This window comes from Dermochelys coriacea, chromosome 6, assembly GCF_009764565.3.
Source record: "Dermochelys coriacea isolate rDerCor1 chromosome 6, rDerCor1.pri.v4, whole genome shotgun sequence".
Taxonomy (NCBI): Eukaryota; Metazoa; Chordata; order Testudines; family Dermochelyidae; genus Dermochelys; species Dermochelys coriacea.
Window position 1 is genome coordinate 107,259,202 of NC_050073.1, and position 20,352 is coordinate 107,279,553.

General features: G+C 47.8%; 1 protein-coding gene across 2 annotated transcripts in view; it reads right to left on the reverse strand.

Moving 5' to 3' along the window:
• LOC119857571 overlaps positions 1–20,352 on the reverse strand; it is a 255,525-nt gene that overhangs the window by 102,609 nt on the left and 132,564 nt on the right. The window lies entirely within an intron of this gene.

Below are 20,352 nucleotides of genomic sequence, written 5' to 3' on the forward strand. Positions count from 1 at the left end.
TACCCGATGCCTTGGCCTTACTGGTACCCTTGGCCAGCTCCTACTGCCACTCACCCTCATGCTTCTTCCACCAGACCACAAGCTCCTTCTGTGCCTCCAGCTCTATCTACTTCTAGACTGCCTGAACCCCGCTCTGAAGAGGTGGACCAGGAACCATACCCTGATTCGCCGACTCCTAACTCTCCATCAGCTCCAGATAGAGCCCTCATGCCTCCACCTCTACAGAATGTGGATGACCTCAAACAGTTCCAGGAACTTTTCAGGAGGGTGGCATTCAGCCAAGACATCTTTTAGAGGAGGTCCAGGAGACACAACACAAACTCTTCAAAATCCTCCAACCCTCTGCATCCTCAAAGATTGCACTTCCCATAAATGAAGCACTCCTAGAACCAGCTGACACTCTGGCAGACCCCAGCCTCTATCTTACCAACTGGCAAAAAGGCTGAACACAAATATTATGTTCCTGCTAAGGACGTAGACTTCTTATTTTCTCATCCACAACCAAATTCTCTGGTAGTGGATGCAGCGACTCAGAGGATGAAACAGCCGCACTACCGGCTCACCCCGCAAGACAAGGACCTTAAATGCCTTGACATCTTGAGGCACAAGATTTATATCTCCTCCACTCTGCAATTCAGAATTGTAAACTATTCCACCCTACTTGCAAGCTACGACTTTGATAACTACAATAAACTTTGATTTTACCTCCCATATTCCAAAGGACAGGAGAGCAGACTAACTCAGTCCATGTCGAGGGCCAATTGGTCTCCAGAATTGCCCTACAAGCATCTCTGGACATGGCGGATACAGCTGCCTGCACTACTGCAACTGCAGTGGTTATGTGCAGATCTTCCTGGCTCTCTGCATCAGGTATCCCCAAAGACCTGCAGACCAAAGTGGAGGACCTCCCCTTTGATAAAGACAAACTCTTTTCCAAGAAAACTGACGAAGTCCTTCACACCACGAAAGACTCTCAAGTGACCCTGCATATCCTGGGCATCTACCCATCCCTTCCCAGGAGACAATGGTATCAACCTTACCAGAGGCCACACACACACACAACAGTATCAGCAGCCTCAGAACAGACCATATGATATACCCAGGAATTGCCCTAGATCTCCTAGGTGCAGACAAAACCAAGTGCAAATAGCTACCTCCCACCCATCAGAAAATAAACTACAATTTTGAAGCATCGGTCAAGGGTCTGCACGACTACCCCTTGACTCCACTGCCTACTTGCCCATTTGGCCACCGCCTCCAGGTTTTCCACCATGCCTGGCAGCAGATTACACAGGACTGTTGGGTCCTGGAAATAGTTCAGTCCGGTTACCCTATCCCTTTTATATCCTACCCTTCCCCCTTCCCCATCCCTCTTCAGGGACCACTCTCACGAGCACCTACTTTGCGTAGAAGTGGCTTGTCTTCTATGGATAGGTGCAGTGGAACCCATGCTGACACAACATTGAGGAAAAGTGTTCTACTCTCACTACTTTCTGACCCAGAAAAAGATCGGGGGATGGAGGCCTATCCTAGAACTACACCGATTGAACAAATTCATAAGAGTACAGAAATTCAAAAATGGTCACACTGGGCACAATAATACCTGAGCTGGAAGAAGGGGACTGGTTCACAGCCCTCAACCTACAGAACGCCTATTTTCATATATCCATTCATCCAGCACACAGACGCTTTCTACGGTTCACAGTGGGCCATGACCATTTCCAATACAGGGTATTCCCCTTTGGACTGTCCATAGCACCAAGAGTATTCACCAAGACCCTAGCCATAGTTGTGGCCCACCTCCACAGACATGGCATCATACTTTTTCCCTACTTAGACAATTGCCTCATCAAGGGCAACTCATACGACGAGACGCTACAAGCTACCCATTTTGCCATCTCTGTCTTCCACAGCTTGGGCCTGCAAATAAACATCCAGAAATCCACCCTGACACCTACACAGCAGATCAAATTCATTGAAACTCACCTGGACTCAATTCGAACCAGACCCTCGCTCCCACACAGTTTCCTCACTATCATATACCTCATACGCACACTCTGTTCGTCCCAGGACACAGGCAAGAATTTGCCTACAGCTCCTTGGCCACATGGCAGCCACCACCTTCGTGGTCCAGTACGCCAGGCTGCACATGAGATGTCTTCAGGGCTGGCTCAACTCAAACTACAAACCCAGCAGGCACAGCCTCTGCATGCTGCTGATTCCTCCAGCGAACGTACTAGCTTCCCTGCAATAGTGGACAAGACCAGGGAACCTTTGCATGGGAGTTCCCTTCCAACACTCTCTCTCACTCTCATGCTTACCATGGACACTTCCTTGATCAGTTGGAGAGCGCATCCGGGGGAACACACGGCACAAGGCCACTGGTCCACACCAGAGACGTGTCTACATATAAATCTCCTAGAGCTCAGAGCAGTGAGACAAGCCTGCATTCACTTTCTTCCCCTTATAAAGAACAAATCTATCCAGGTCCTAACAGACAATATAGCTTTATGTTTTACATCAACAGACTTGGGGGAGCACAATCGCACTCCCTATCCATGGAGGCCATCCGACTGTGGAATTGGTGCATACAACACCACATACAACTTGTTGCATTGTACCTACCCGGCTGTCACAACACTACCACCAACACACTCATCAGACACTTCTCCAAAGAACACGAATGGGAATTGCACCTCGCGATACTACGACAGCTCTTCTCCCAGTGGGGCACCCCATCAATAGACCTCTTTGCCACAACCCAAAATCGCAAATGTCACCTATTTTGCTCCAGAGCAAGATTCATTCCTCAGAGACGCATTCCTCATCCCGTGGAACAACGCTTTCATGTACGCCTTTCCACCAATCCCTCTGATACACATGGTCCTGCGCAAGATCAGAGACGACAAGATCCCGGTCATACTCATTGCCCTGGCTTGGCCAAGACAGACATGGTATCCTTACCTGCTCCACATGTCTGCCTGTCCTCCACAGGCTCTCCCCAACAGACAAGATCTGCTTTCATGGGACAACGAATGAATTCTTCTTCATCCTCAGCTCCAGAAATTCCACCTGACAGCGTGGTTCCTTCATGGCTCCAGACCCACGAATTAGCCTGTTCTGAGCAAGTCCGATATGTCCTCCTGCATAGTAGAAAAGACTCCATTCGTAAAACTTACCTGCAGAAGTGGAAGCGCTTCTTCCTGTGGTGCTTAAATAAACATTTATAACCCATACCGTGACCCTCCCTAACATCCTAGACTACCTCCTGAAACTAAAACAGGACTGAGTCTCGCTCAGCTCTATCAGGGTACACCTAGCGGCCCTTAACACCTTCCATGATTTGTTAGATGGCCTACAAAATCTCTACCCTCAGATTTACCCATCGACAGCTGCATGGAATCTCAATCTCGTTCTTCATGGTCTTATGAAACCTCCATTCAAGCCCTTAGCTACCTCATCTCTTCTTCATATGTTCATGAAGGTAGCTTTCTTGGTTGCTATAACATCAGCAAGGAGGGTAGGAGAAATAAGCGCCCTGATGGCTACACAACCTTCTCTAAAGACAAAGTTACCCTGCTACCACACCCTAAATTTCTCCCTAAGGTAGTGTCCATCTTCCACCTTAACCAACCAATATATTTACCTACTGTGACAGGGTCGGGTCGGCTATAGGAGAGTAATAGAAGGCAGATATATTAGCCCCTGGGTAAGTAGGGCACCTGGGTTTTAAAAAGGAGCTCACTTCAGTTTGTGGTGTGTGTGTGAGGAGCTGGGAGCAAGAGGCACTAGGAGCTGAGAGTGGGAACGCAGACTGTTGGAGGACTGAGGTGTACAAGCATGATCAGACACCAGGAGGAAGGTCCTCTGGTGAGGATAAAGAAGGTGTTGGGAGGAGGCCATGGGGAAGTAGCCCAGGGAGTTGTAGCTGTCACACAGCTGTTCCAGGAGGCCCTCTAGATAGCTGCATTCCACAGGGCCCTGGGCTGGAACCCAGAGTGAGGGCAGGCCCGGGTTCCCCCCAAATCCTCCCAACTCCTGGTCAGACACAGGAGGAGTCAACCTGGACTGTGAATTCAGAAAAATGGCGAAGCTGAGAGCTGCCGTGAAGCTCCAAGGTGAGCAAATCTGCCAATAAGCACAAGACCCACCAAGGTAGAGCAGGAACTTTCTCACAACTGATGTCGGAAGTGGGATCTGGAGTCCACAGCGTGGCGGAAGAAGGAGGGTGTTTGGAAAGGGGGGGAAAAAAAAAGGTGAAGAGGGTCCATTTCTATTTTTTTCCCCACAATGGAGGAGGTAGTGGGGGCACTGAAACAAGCCATGGCTGCCCAGCAGGAGGCTACTCATGTCCAGGCAGCTGCCCAACAGGAGGCAGTGTGGCTGCAGCAAGAGACTAATCACCTGCTGAAGGACCAGGCTGCTCAAGACTGGGCTTTGTTGCGGGAACTGGTAAACCAGGTAAAGGCCCTTACAGAACTGAACTACGGCCACGATGGGACGGAGATCATGCGGGCCAGCAATTGGCTGCAAAAAATGACGCGGGAGGATGATGTAGAGACATAACTCCTGGCCTTTGAGAGGACAGCCTTGCTGGAGGCTTAGCCCCGAGAACAGTGGTCTGGCATCCTCGTTCCATTCCTGTGTTGGGAGGCCCAGAAGGCCTACTATGATTTGCCTGAAGAGGCTGTGGCAGACTACCCCCAGCTGAAAGCAGAGATCCTGGCCAGACCTGGGGTAACAACCGCAGTGCAGGCCCAGTGATATCATAAGTGGCGGTACCAGGAAAACAAAACCTCGCGGTCCCAATTATATGACCTCATCCATCTTGCACGAAAGTGGTTATGAACTGAGTCCCAGAGTCCGGAGGAGATATTAGAGGTTCTGATCATCGACCGGTACATGAGAGGATTACTGCCAGAACTTCGCACCTGGGTAAGCCAGAACGAACCCTCAACCTACGACGAGGTTGTTGCACTGGTAGAAAGGCAAAGGATGGTAAGGGAGCTGACCCAACCAGTTAAGGAAGAAGCACCCCAGGTTAAACTAGCAGCACCAAGCCCTAGAGCTCAGGTGACTGGGCCACCAGGAGAACGCAGGTGGAAAAAGAGAAGGGCTGAAGGCCCACCAGAGGCCACAAAGAGTTGGAGCACTGAGGGGGAAGAGGATCGTGATGTTAGACTACCCAAATCAAGAGACTGGGGAATGCCTAGGGGCCCATACAGATGTTACACCTGTGGGGAGTGGGGACACATAGCTGCACGGTACCCCAATGCTGAGGAGCCTATGCAGTGTAATCTGGGGAACTGGTCAGACCTATGCTCTCTAATCCACCTTGTGGGGGTCTCATTAACCCCACATATGTACACCAGACCAGTGAAGCTAAATGGGGTAGAGACCACAGCACTGGTTGATTCGGGGAGTGCTATCACTCTTGTCTCGGGGAAGCTTGTGAAGCGTAGTCAGCTGCTGTAGGCTAAGCGTACAGGGATAACATGCATCCATGGGACAGTTGGTTATTACCCCACCATCCCAGTAAAAATCAAGATTCAGGGGAACACTATTGAGATAGCAGCAGGTGTAGTCCCTAAACTCCCATACCCAATGCTCATAGGGAGGGACTTCCCAGGGTTTGGAGACTTACTCCCGGTAGGGGAATTGGAGAAAGAGGGAAGCCCTGAAAGTAGTGAGGCATCCACTGTAGACTGTCAACCCCCAACCTTCTCTGAAATATCCCCAGATTTGTTCTTCACTCCCAGAAAGCGTACAAAGACGAAAAGGGAAAGAAGGGCAGCTAAGGCCTTGGGAACCCGAATACTGGCCCAAAGCCAGAGGGTCGCTCTTGTAGGTAGGTGGACCCGAGCAGCTGAAAAGGAGGCCACCCAGGAGGGAGGAGCACCTGAGTCTGACCCACACCCCAATGCCTCTGAACCAGTAGAGGCAACAGAGATCTGCCCCCCTAGATGTCAGGCAGATTAGCCCCGGGAGAGGAAATTTTGGACGGGACCAGGCTGAAGACCCAAGGTACGACAACATTAGGAAGGAGGTGACCAAAATAGATGGGATCCCCGTGGAAGGGAAAACCCAGGGACCAGGACCCTACTTCATAATGAAGAAGAATCTCTTATACCGGGTTGCACCAGTACAGGGGCAGAAGGTTCAGCAGATCCTAGTACCTCAAAAACACCAGAATGCTGTATTAAGTCTGGCCCATAGTCATCTTTTTGGGGAGCATATGGGGATAGAGAAGACCCTGGCATGGGTCCTGAGATGATTCTTGTGGCCCGGAGTACATGAAGAAGTGTGGAGGTACTGTGCATCCTGTCCGGAGTGTCAGCTGCACAGTCCCCATCCCCACTTGAGGGCACCTTTAGTACCCCTTCCCATCATAGAAGTCCCCTTCAAGCGAATAGCCATGGATCTAGTGGGACCCCTGGAGAAGACAGCCCGGGGCCACCAATATATACTTGTCGTTCTGGATTATGCTACTCACTACCCTGAAGCCGTCCCCTGTGGAACACGGCCTCTAAAACGATAGCTAAAGAGTTGGTGGGGATCTTTGCCCAAGTGGGGCTACCAAAGGAGATATTAACAGACCAAGGTACCCGATTTATGTTGAAGCTAATGAAGGACCTCTGTACGCTGCTCCATATGCGTACCCTGAGAACTTCAGTCTATCATCCAGAGACCGATGGGCTGGTAGAAAGGTTTAACCGAACCCTCAAGGCAATGATAAGGAAAGTGGTAAGTCGGGATGGGAAGGATTGGGACACCCTACTACCCTACCTTATGTTTGCAATCCGGGAGGTACCTCAGGCCTCAACTGGGTTTTCCCCCTTTGAATTATTATACGGATGCCACCCCCGTGGCATACTAGATATTGCAAAAGAAATCTGGGAAGAGGAACCCAATGAGGGGAGAAATATAATTGACCATGTGTTGCAGATGCGAGAACGGAGAGCCCGGGTCACCCCCATTGTATGGGAACATTTGGAAAAGGCGCAGGAGACCCAGCGAACCCATTACAATCACCAGGCAAAAGTCTGACAGTTCCAGCCAGGGGATCGGGCGATGGAAAGAAAGCAGCAGAAAGCAAGCTTTTGACCCAATGGCAGGGGCCCTATGAGGTGGTTGAACCCATGCGGGAAGTAACCTACAAGGTGCGGCAGCCAGGATGCTGGAAACAAGAACAAATTTATCACATTAACCTGTTAAAGCCTTGGCACCAACAAGAGGCATGTGTAGTGGCCTAAGAAACCCTGATCCAGGGAAATAACATGCAGGAGCAGATCGGGATATCCACTGATCTGACACCATACCAGAAGAAGGAAGTAACTGAGATGATCAACCGATACCAGGATGTGTTTTCAAGCAAACCAGGCCGGACCACCGAAGCATATCACCACATTATCACAAACCCTGAGGCAAAGGTAACTTTAAGGCCCTATTGGGTCCCAGCTGCAAAACGGGAGGCGATCAAGGCAGAGATAAAAAGGATGTTGGAGCTGGGAGTCATCAAAGAGTCCCACAGTCAGTGGTCAAGCCGGATTGTGTTGGTGCCCAAACCTGATGGCACCACTAGGTTGTGTAATGACTTTCGCTGGCTGAATGAGATATCCAAATTTGATGCATACCCCATATCGAGGAGTTAGTTGTCCACCTGGGCAATGCCCGATTTTTGACCACCCTTGATTTAACAAAGGGATATTGTCAGATTCCCCTTGCCAAAGATGCGAAAGAAAAGACGACATTCTCTACACCAGAGGGTCTGTTTCAATATACTGTTCTTCCTTTTGGACTGCAGGGGCACCTGCCACCTTCTAGCATCTTATGGACAAGCTCCTTCAGCCCCATACCAGTTATGCAGCGGCATACCTGGATGATGTGATTATTCACACCCCCCGACTGGGAAACCCACTTAGGAAAGGTGAAAGCGGTTCTGGACATGCTAAGACAGGCTGGCCTCACAGCCAACCTAGCCAAGTGTGCTATAGGGCTAGACAAGGCTAAATACCTTGGCTACATTGTAGGAAGGGGCATGGTCAAGCCCCAACCAAACAAACTAGAGGCTATCCAAAATTGGCTCCGGCCGAATCAGAAAAAGCAAGTCCGGGCATTCCTGGGGGTGGTGGGTTACCACCGATGATTTATTCCCCATTTTGCTACCAGAGCGAGTCCCCTGACAGACCTGATAAAAGCCCGGGGTCCAGACATGGTGAAGTGGACAGATGCTGCAGAAAAAGCATTCATGGATCTATAGACAACCCTCTGCAGTAACCCCGTGCTTATAGCCCCAGACTTCAACAAAGAAATCATTTTACAAACAGATGCATCTGAAGTAGGATTGGGAGCTGTCCTATCACAGATGGTCGGAGATGAAGAACACCAAATCCTCTACTTCAGCAGGAAACTCCTCCCGAGAGAGCAGAAGTATGCCGTGGTTGAAAGAGAGTGCCTAGCTCTGAAATAGGCCATGGAAACACTACGTTATTACCTTCTGGGATGATGTTTACCCTTGTGACCGACCATGCACCCCTCCAGTGGATGCAGTGAAATAAAGAGAAGAACGCAAGAGTGACCAGGTGGTTCCTGTCCCTGCAACCTTTCCAATTCACCATACAACACCGGGCTGGAAGCCACCATGGCAATGCAGATGGCTTGTCAGGAGGACACTGCCTGATATCCCAAGTTGCCCAACCTCGTAGCGTTGAGCAGAGTGGGGGGATATGTGTCAGGGTCGGGCCAGATGGCTATAGGAGAGTAATAGAAGGCAGATATATTAGCCCCAGGCTAAGTAGGTCCCTTTTCCCTGGGTAAGGTAACAAGGAAGGTTCCAGAACAATCAGGAACCTTCTGGAGACAATTAAGACAGGCTGATTAGAACACCTGCAGCCAATCAAGAAGCTGCTAGAATCAATTAAGGCAGGCTAATCAGGGCACCTGGGTTTTAAAAAGGAGCTCACTTCAGTTTGTGGTGTGTGTGTGAGGAGCTGGGAGCAAGAGGCACTAGGAGCTGAGAGTGGGAACGCGGACTGTTGGAGGACTGAGGTGTACAAGCATGATCAGACACAAGGAGGAAGGTCCTCTGGTGAGGATAAAGAAGGTGTTGGGAGGAGGCCATGGGGAAGTAGCCCAGGGAGTTGTAGCTCTCTCACAGCTGTTCCAGGAGGCCCTCTAGACAGCTGCATTCCACAGGGCCCTGGGCTGGAACCCAGAGTGAGGGCAGGCCCGGGTACCCCCAAATCCTCCCAACTCCTGGTCAGACACAGGAGGAGTCAACCTGGACTGTGAATTCAGAAAAATGGCGAAGCTGAGGGCTGCCGTGAAGCTCCAAGGTGAGCAAATCTGCCAATAAGCGCAAGACCCACCGAAGTAGCACAGGAACTTTGTCACCCTACATTCTATCCCAAACCTCATGAGACTCCGCACGAGGCGACTCTACATACCGTTGATGTCAGATGAGCAATTGCCTTCTATTTAGATAGGACTAAACCATTTCGTAAGTCCTCGGAAGTATTTGTCACAACTACCGAGAGATCAAATGGTGCAGCCGTTGCTAAACAACAACTTTCCAAGTGGATCTCTGACTGCATCAGATCCTGTTATCACATTTAGAATGCTCAACCCCCGAAGACAACAGAACTCATTCTACTCGAGCCATGTCAGCATCCGTTGCCTTCCTCCATAATGTACCCATTCCTGATATCTGTAAGGCGGCCACGTGGTCATCTGAACACTCATTTACCAAACACTATGCTCTCACGCAGGATACCATGGCAGACACCATAGTAGGCCATACAGTACTGTCTACAGTACTCACTGTCGCAACTCCAAAGTCCCACCAGTCATAGTGGGTACTGCTTCACATTCACCTGGAGTGGAACACCCACAGGGACAGCACTTGAAGAAGAAGAGAAAGTTACTCACCTTGCAGTAACTGAGGTTCTTCGAGATGTGTGTCCCTGTGGATGCTCCACTCCCCAACCTCTTCCCCTCTACTTTGGAGTACAATTCTGACCTCTCCACGGTAGAGGAGGAACTGAAGGGAGTGCAGGACACGCGCTCAGGCAGACTCTAACAAGACTGCGAGACAGCAGCTGAGTGCATGCGTCCCGACCAGGCACTGCTACCAAAGATCTCCGATCAATGGCGCGGGGACGCCCTTGTCATCTAGAGTGGAGCACCCACAGGGACACACATCTCAAAGAACCTCAGTTACTGCAAGGTGAGTAACTTTCTCTTCCTTTTGTTTGTTTTAAACCTGCTGCCTAAAAATTTCATTTGGTGGCCCCTAGTTATTGTGTTATGAGAAGGAGTAAATAACACTCCTTATTTACTTTCTCCACACCAGTCATGACTTTATAGACCTCTATCATTTCGCCCTTTAGTCGACTCTTTTCCCAAGCTGAAAAGTCCCAGTCTTATTAGTCTCTCCTCACATGGCAGCCGTTCCATACCCCTAATAATTTTTGTTGCACTTTTCTGAACTTTTTCCAAGTCCAATGTATCTTTTTTGAAACGGGGCAACCACATCTACACGCAATATTCAAGATGTGGGCGTACCGTGGATTTATATAGAGGCAATATGATATTTTCTGTCTTATTATCTATCCCTTTCTTAATGATTCCCAACATTCTGTTTGCCTTTTTGATTGCTGCTGCACATTGAGTGGATGTTTTCAGAGAAGTCTCTTCTAAAGTCCCCCCTATTTAGTCCTGGAGAGGAGTTCAGATCTTTTAAATCCTATTCTGAAAAATTTGACCTCTGAAAATTCCTATCAAAGCCTGTTTGTGATTTTTAGCTGATTTTGGCACCAACAATTCTTGTTTTGATTTGGGGCCTCTGAGGAGTTACTGGGGAAAAAAAAAGGTGGGGAAACATAGGAATATCGAAGAGGAAATGCACTTTCTGCTCCAATGAAGGTGTGCACATCCTCTTAAGTAGGCAACCATGTCTGCCTCAGCCACCCCTATCATCACTCATAGCCCAAACTGTGGGCTTCCTCAATTCTCTATGGAAGCAGTCACAGATGACTGCATAGAAGAGCAGCTTTTGTATCTTCTGTTCTCAAAGAGAGAAGTCATCTACCTCTAGTCAGATTCTTGCTAGAACTCGTTTCTGCCTCCTCCCAGTCTCTCCTCTCAGCAACCCTCCACAGAGCATGGGGAAGAGGTGACAGACTGCAGCAAGACACCTACTACATCCCCAGACAACAGAGTGGGCCATATTTACCTGGTGGATCTTTGCAGTTAGATTCTGGAGTTTTATCCTCACAGATAAATATTCACACCATCACAAGACAGGATTTACTGTTTTCTTTGTTGTACCCACCATGGTAGTAGATGGAAACGTTCTTTGCTGAATGACAGAAATTTGGGGCAACTGTTGCAGCAAGTAGGAAAGTCAAATCCACTCTCTACTGCACTCCATTGATGACAAGAATATGCATTGAAAGCATATTATCTGCAGGAACTCTACAACATGCTGGAGCCCAGTTGCACAAGAGTTGAGCTATTAAGGGAAAAAACAAACAGCCACCTCCTCAGGGACAACCCAGTTCTGCTGTAAGTACCTTTTAACGGAGAAACGCTAGTACTCCATTCAGCTCCCCAAACATTCGTTGTTGTCAATAACAACCTCCCTCCCTTAGCCACTCCAGAAAAAACAAACAAAAAAAAAACAAAAACCAACCATAGGATGCTTTGAAGGGAAGACAATGGTGGCTGTGAAGAAAGCCTTCTCTCCCCTACAGAATCTGCAGGAGGGTGGGCAGGGAAGCAGCACAGCCAACATGCTGAGAGAGAGAGTCCCCTGATATTGTGTCATATAGTCAGAGAGCCCAGCCCAGCCCCCAGGGATTAAACAGCAAAAGAAATTATCTCATTATTGGATTCAGATTCTGACTCTGTACTAGACTCCACCGTGCATTTTTTGCTGTACAGAAGCAGGAGGGGGACAACCAGATGTTTGTAAATATAAAACAGCACAAGGCTTATTTTGAAGTCAATATAAATAGGACACATTCTCGAATATACTTAGGAAGTTTGCTGATGCCGTATTTTTCTAAACTTCCATTACACAAAGCTAATTTGTCTGAAAAACCTCAGATTTTCAGAAAATAAATCTGCTGACCTAAGAAATTTCACGTCAAGGGGATTTTTTTTAAGTTGTAGCAGAAAGAGTGGTTCAGAGTTATGCCTGCAACAGAAACAGCACTTTCAGCTTTGTTAACTTGATTTTTCTTAGGCATTATTTTAAATTGCATCCAAGTTATAAAAGAGGAGTTAGTGTTTATGGCACTGTAACCACAGATAAATAGCTAAACTACATCTGTAACAGCCACAGCTTTTCCAGAGGATACTGCATGTCTTATTCATAGATTCATAGATACTAAGGTCAGAAAGGACCATTCTGATCATCTAGTCTGACCTCCTGCACAGCGCAGACCACAGAATCTCACCCACCCACTCCTATGAAAAACCTCACCTATATCTGAGCTATTGAAGTCCTTAAATCATGGTTTAAAGACTTCAAGGAGCAGAGAAGCCTCCCTCAAGTCAACCATGCCCCATGCTACAGAGGAAGGCGAAAAAACTCCAGGGCCTCTCCAATCTGCCCTGGAGGAAAATTCCTTCCCGACCCCAAATACGGCGATCAGCTAAACCCTGAGCATATGGGCAAGATTCACCAGCCAGATACTACAGAAAATTCTTTCCTGGGTAACTCAAATCCCATCCATCTAAATATCCCATCTCAGGGGATTAGTCCTATTTACCCTGAATATTTAAAGATCAATTATTTACCAAAATCCCATTATTCCATCATACCATCTCCTCCATAAACTTATCAAGTAGAATCTTAAAACCAGATAGATCTTTTGCCCCCACTGCTTCCCTTGGAAGGTTATTCCAAAACTTCACTCCTCTGATGGTTAAAAACCTTCGTCTGATTTCAAGTCTAAACTTCCTGGTGGCCAGTTTATACCCATTTGTTCTTGTGTCCACATTGGTGCTGAGCTGAAATAATTCCTCTCCCTCTCCTGTATTTATCCCTCTGATATATTTATAGAGAGCAATCATATCTCCCCTCAACCTTCTTTTAGTTAGACTAAACAAGCCAAGCTCCTTAAGTCTCCTTTCATAAGACAAGTTTTCCATTCCTCGGATCATCCTAGTAGCCCTTCTCTGAACCTGCTCCAGTTTGAATTCATCCTTTTTAAACATGGGAGACCAGAACTGCACACAGTATTCTAGGTGAGGTCTCACCAGTGCCTTGTGTAATGGTACTAAAACCTCCTTATCCCTACTGGAAATACCTCTCCTGATGCATCCCAAAACCGCATTAGCTTTTTTCACAGCCATATCACATTGGCAGCTCATAGTCATCCTATGATCAACCAATACTCCAAGGTCCTTCTCCTCTTCCGTTACTTCTAATTGATGCGTCCCCAACTTATAACTAAAATTCTTGTTATTAATCCCTAAATGCATAACCTTACACTTCTCATTATTAAGTTTCATCCTATTACTATTACTCCAGTTTACAGGGTCATCCAGATCCTCCTATATAATATCCCGATTCTTCTCTGAATTGGCAATACCTCCCAGCTTTGTATCATCTGCAAACTTTATTAGCACACTCCCACTTTTTGTGCCAAGGTCAGTAATAAAAAGATTAAATAAGATTGGTCCCAAAACTGATCCCTGAGGAACTCCACTGGTAACCTCCCTCCAACCTGACAGTTTGCCTTTCAGTAGGACCCGTTGCAGTCTCCCCTTTAACCAGTTCCTTATCCACCTTTTGATGTTCATATTCATCCCCATCTTCTCCAATTTAACTAATAATTCCCCATGTGGCACTGTATCAAATGCCTTACTGAAATCTAGGTAAATTAGATCCACTGCATTTCCTTTATCTAAAAAATCTGTTACTTTTTCAAAAAAGGAGATTAGGTTGGTTTGGCATGGTCTACCTTTTGTAAAACCATATTGTATTTTGTCCCATTTACCATTGAAGTCAATGTCCTTAACTAATTTCTCCTTCAAAATTTTTTCCAGGACCTTGCATATTACAAACGTCAAACTAACAGGCCTGTAGTTACGCAGATCACTTTTTTTTCCTTTCTTAAAAATAGGAACTATATTAGCAATTCTCCAATCATTCAGTACTACTCCTGAGTTTACAGATTCATTAAAAATTCTTGCTAATGGGCTTGCAATTTCAGGTGCCAATTCCTTTAATATTCTTGGATGAAGATTATCTGGGCCCCCCGATTTAGTCGCATTAAGCTGTTTCAGTTTCGCTTCTACCTCAGATATGGTAATATCTACCTCCATATCCTCATTCCCATTTGTCATGCTACCATTATCCCTAAGATCCTCTTTAGCCTTATTAAAGACTGAGGCAAAGTATTTGTTTAGATATTGGGCCATGCCTAGATTATCTTTAACCTCCACTCCATCTTCAGTGTTAAGCGGCCCCACTTCTTCTTTCTTAGTTTTCTTCTTATTTATATGGCTATAGAACCTTTTACTATTGGTTTTAATTCCCTTTGCAAGGTCCAACTCTACTCGACTTTTAGCCTGTCTCACTTTATCCCTACATGTTCTGACCTCAATTAGGTAGCTTTCCTTGCTGATCCCTCCCATCTTCCACTCCCTGTATGCTTTCTGCTTCTTCTTAATCACCTCTCTAAGATGCTTGCTCATCCAGCTTGGTCTACAACTCCTTCCTATGAACTTTTTCCCCTTTCTTGGGCTACAGGCTTCCGATAGCTTCTGCAGCTTTGATTTAAAGTAATCCCAGGCCTCCTCTACCTTTAGATCCATAAGTTCTTCAGTCCAATCCGCTTCCCTAACTAATTTCCTTAATTTTTGAAAGTCAGCCCTTTTGAAATCAAAAACCCTAGTTGCAGATTTATTTTTGTTAATCCTTCCATTTAGTTTGAACTGAATTAGCTCATGATCACTTGAGCCAAGATTGTCCCCTACAACCATTTCTTCTATGAGGTCCTCGCTACTCACCAAAATTAAATCTAAAATGGCATCTCCTCTAGTCGGTTCAGCAACTACTTGATGAAGGAATCCATCAGCTATCGCATCTAGGAAAATCTGAGCCCTATTATTATTACTAGCACTGGTCCTCCAGTCTATATCTGGAAAGTTAAAGTCTCCCATGATCACACAGTTTCCATTAGTATTTACTTTATTAAAAACATTAAAAAGGGCTCTATCCATATCCAAATTAGATCCTGGAGGTGTATAGCACACCCCAAGCACTATCGTAGGAGAGGGTTTACTAGTTTTCTTCCCCAATTTAATTTTTGCCCAGACTGACTCTGTCTTATCCATTGCATCGCTTCTTATTTCTTTACATTCTACCTCATCATTGATATACAATGCTACTCCACCCCCTTTACCTTTGTTTCTGTCTTTCCTAAACAGCACATACCCTTCAATACCTGTAGTCCAGTCATGACTACTATTCCACCATGTTTCTGTTATCCCTATAATATCTGGTTTCACTTCCTGCACCAGTAGCTCTAGTTCCTCCATTTTGTTACCTAGGCTCCTCGCATTGGTGTACAAACATCTTAATTTTTGCTGTTTGGCCTCGCTCACATTTTGTACCCTATTAGGCACAGTCATTCTACAGCCAGTATAACCTATTAGACTAGTATCCACGCTGCCCTCGCTCCTTATATACATTCTCCTACCCACGGCTGTATCCTTTCTTACTTCGTCTTCTTCCCTCTCAATGCTAAAATCTGGCGTGGAGATTTCCTGGACATCTCCCAACCATCTCCCCCTAATTCCTAGTTTAAAGCTCTCTTTATCAGTTGTGCAAGCCTCGATCCTAGAAGTCTATTTCCTTCCCTACTCAGATGAAGTCCATCCCGAGAGAACTGTCCTCTGTCCGTGAATGCCTCCCAGTGGCCATACATCCCAAAGCCCTCCTTATAGCACCACTGCCTAAGTCATCTGTTGACAGTCATAATCTTGTCACACCTTTGTTGCCCTTCTCTGGGAACAGGAAGGATCCCAGTAAAGATCATCTGAGCCTCAATTTCCTTAAGCGTCTTCCCCAGCCTAGCATAATCTCCCTTAATACTTTCCAGCGAGAATCTAGCCGTACCATTTGTTCCCACATGAAGAATAATTAGGGGATTCTTTCCCTCTCCCTTTAGGATCCTTTTCAACCTCAGGTCTACATCCTGTATCTTAGCACCCGGAAGACAGCACACCCTTCTATTCTCAGGATCAGCTCTAGTTATAGGCCTGTCTATTCTTCTCAATAAAGAGTCCCCGATCACATAGACCTGCCTTTTCCTGGTGACAGTGCTATTCTGGATATGAGTCAGCAGTGTGCCCTTGTTGCCAAGAAGGCCAATGGCATTTTGGGTTGTATAAGTAGGGGCATAGCGAGCAGATCGAGGGACGTGATCGTTCCCCTCTATTCGACACTGGTGAGGCCTCATCTGGAGTACTGTGTCCAGTTTTGGGCCCCACACTACAGGAAGGATGTGGATAAATTGGAAAGAGTACAACGAAGGGCAACGAAAATGATTAGGGGTCTAGAGCACATGACTTATGAGGAGAGGCTGAGGGAGCTGGGATTGTTTAGTCTGCAGAAGAGAAGAATGAGGGGGGATTTGATAGCTGCTTTCAACTACCTGAAAGGGGGTTTCAAAGAGGATGGCTCTAGACTGTTCTCAATGGTAGCAGATGACAGAACGAGGAGTAATGGTCTCAAGTTGCAATGGGGGAGGTTTAGATTGGATATTAGGAAAAACTTTTTCACTAAGAGGGTGGTGAAACACTGGAATGCGTTACCTAGGGAGGTGGTAGAATCTCCTTCCTTAGAGGTTTTTAAGGTCAGGCTTGACAAAGCCCTAGCTGGGATGATTTAACTGGGACTTGGTCCTGCTTTGAGCAGGGGGTTGGACTAGATGACCTTCTGGGGTCCCTTCCAACCCTGATATTCTATGATTCTATGATTCTATGATTCTCCAGTCTCTCCCCTGTTCCCTCTGGCTGCAAGTTCTTTCCATTCCTATTTTCCCTTATAATCCTCTTCAACCCATCCTGTATCCTCCTGGGGCTCATATTTGGTGTAGTCTCCCTTGACTCTTCCGCTTTTCCTATAGGACTAGCTTCTCTTCTCTTCTTCCTTACCCTTCCACCTTCAACAAGTACCTGCTGAGCCCCTTCTTCATTTTCCAACTCTGCAAACCTGTTCCTAAGCTCTATTTCTCCTTTGTGGGAACATGGTGTATCTGTGAGCTAGTTAAGAATATTTATGAGCTAGTTAAGGTCGCGGTGAACCTTTAATGAACTTTGAGAAAGAATTACGGGCTGGAACGTGACCCAGGCAAACTGGCAACACCAGACTTTGTTGACAACAGATAGGGGACAGCTGTGCTCCAATCAAGAGGAAGGACGCACGTGTATAGCCCGTACTGAGGATGCTCGACCAACGAGATGTCTCCGTGACCGGGTGATGGACTTTGGAGGGGGTTGAAAATATTATGTAAAAGGAGTGTATAAAAGCAATGAGAAAATAACAGATAAATGGCTTAGCTACCAACCATATTGGCTGTTGTGCTTTGTCCGGCTCGCATGAAAACCCCCCAAATGGTGACCCCGACGTGATCCCTTCTGAAAAGGCGAGGGTTCTAGTCGCGGCAGGAGGCACTGGCTTTTCGGCTCCTGGGCGTCCGAGAGTGACGCAAGTGCGCACAGGTGAGCGGCTTTAAGTAGCAATGGGTACCGCTGTATCAGCTGAAGAGAAAACCGTGCATGAATTTTTACTTTGTATCATAGAGAGACAGGGCGAGAAAGTAACTGCAGAATCCTTGTCTCATCTGCTGAAATGGGGACAGAGGAGAGGGTTTCTGAAGAGGCCAAACCATGCTTTTGATGGACAAGTATGGGAGCGATTGGGACAGGATCTTTGGGACTCTGTTGCCCATGGGAATAAGGAGGCTGTGTCCCTTAGCCAGACCTGGCGCAAGGTTAAGAAAGCTATAGCGGCCCTTGCAGCTGAGGCGGAGGAGCAAGCGACGGTTTCTGAGATGTTCCGCCCCAAACCTAAGGATGATCCCCCACAGGTTCTTCCTGTGGGGGCTCGAGACCTTTTCGGTACCCTCGAGACCGTGATTCCTGTGGCTCCCTCCGCGCCCGTCCCGGCGCCAGACCCAAGTACTGTTCCGCTCCCACCAGATGATGTGCCTATGGATGCCACCAAGCATGTCGACCATTCTTGGGTTAGAGACATGCCTTCATATGACCCCCACCCTGTCGTTTCGGATACGCTTCAGTGGGATCCGGGGCAGTCAGTGCCCTTTGCAAATACTTCTCCCGCTGTTGTTCCCCAACATGCCTCCCAGCCTGCCTCTCCCAATCTTACTAAATTGACTAAATCCGATGCGTTTCTGCAGGAGATGCCCTTATGGCAGGCGATCCACCTCCTGGCCCTTCTCAGGTGGCGAAAGTATTAGGGACTCGGGGTGGTTCGCCCCCACCCCCAGTCTAGTCCTCTGATGAGGAGAAGGAATCCCCTGAGTTCCTGGGGCAGAAGCGGGGAAAGGGCCCCCCAAATCCGGCGCGACGCTGGCACGGGGTAATAAAGGATGCGATTATCGAAGGGGAGTTTTTCCCTTCGGCGTACCCAATAGTGCTTGAGTCGCCCGTGCTTTACCCTGTTACTACGGAGGCTAACGGGCGCCGAAGGTGGGCCCCCCTTGATTGGAAATTGATTAGAGAAGCACAGAAATCCGTTATGGCATATGGCTTAGATAATCATTATGTCCAATCTCTAATTGAGGAAGTGTTCTCTAGTCAAGTTATGTGTCCTTATGACGCGCAAAAATTTGCAGATATGCTGTTGACCCCAACCCAGCGCCTGTTATGGAAGGATAGCTGGCGTCGCAGGGCTGAGGTGGCGATTATTCGTAATATGGATCAACCGGACGACAGCCCCTTACGGGCGGTCACCCTAGATGTTTTGATGGGAACTGGGGAATATACCAACCCTCAACTCCAGGCCCGCCTAGACCCTGGCATCCTGCAGCAGGCGCAGGGTCTGGCGTTGGCTGCATTTAAAGAGGTACCCCAGATGGGAAAACCTTCCCCTCCTATGCAAAAATTGTTCAGGACGCGTCGGAGCCGTATTCCGCCTTTTTGGACCGCCTTCGGCAGGCCTTAGAAAGATCCCCTAACTTAACGGAGGACGCCAGAACGGCGGTGGGAATGGATTTAGCAACGTAGAATGCTAACCCTACTTGCCGTCACATTTTGGCCTCATTGCCAAAAACAGCCTCCTTAATGGAAATGATTGAGGCATGTAACTGTGCCACGGCGGTTGAGGAGGCGGAAAAGGCTACTATTCATGCGCAGGCCCAAGCAACAGCCTTAGCCGTCGCTCTAAAACCACTCATTGGCCGTGCCCCTGGGGCCCGCGGGCCCGTTCGACCCCCAGGTTCATGTTTTGCCTGCGGGCGCCCCGGCCATATGAAGCGAGATTGTCCCAACAGAAACGATAGGGGTGGGCAACGGGTTGTGCTTTCCGTCTCTTCTCGTCCATTTGCTGGCACATGCAATCGCTGTAATAAGTTTGGGCATCGTGCTTCGGAATGCCGTTCTCGCTATAAGAAGGATGGAACCCCCCTACCGGGAAATGGACAGATGAGCGCTCAACGGAGGGGCGCGCAGATACAAATGCCTCCCCCTCGACCGGCTGTTTGGAACACCTCACAGGAGCCACCGCCGGCAGTGCCGGAGTGGACCTGGCCCTCGCCGTTGACACCTCCATAGATGATGAGCAAGTGCATGTTCTCCTGTCCACAGCCACGGGACCCTTGGGATATGGACTAAGTGCCCTGATAATCGGTCACTCCTCCACCTCCCGACAGGGTATTTTTGTTCTTCCGGGCCTTGTCGATGCAGATTATACCGGCCTGATAAAGATCATGGTGCGTGTTTTTTGCCCTCCTGTCCTCATTTCAGCAGGCACTCGTATCGCACAATTAATCCCTTTTCAGAGCGCAGTTCCCCATACTAATCCAGTTCATCGAGGCTCTGGTGGTTTTGGGTCTACTGGAATTCCTGAGATCGCTTTTGCAATGAAAATAACTGCCTACAAACCGCTTCGAGCCGTATGTTATAAGGGCCCCGACGGACACTTGCTTTATCATGATGCCCTTTTAGACACCGGGGCTGATGTTACTGTTCTCCCACTCCAGTCATGGCCTTCAAATTGGCCCCTGCAAGAACTTAACACCCCCGTGCGTGGCATCGGGGGAACTCAGAACACCCGTATTAGTACCAAATTTATTGCTGTTACTGACACTC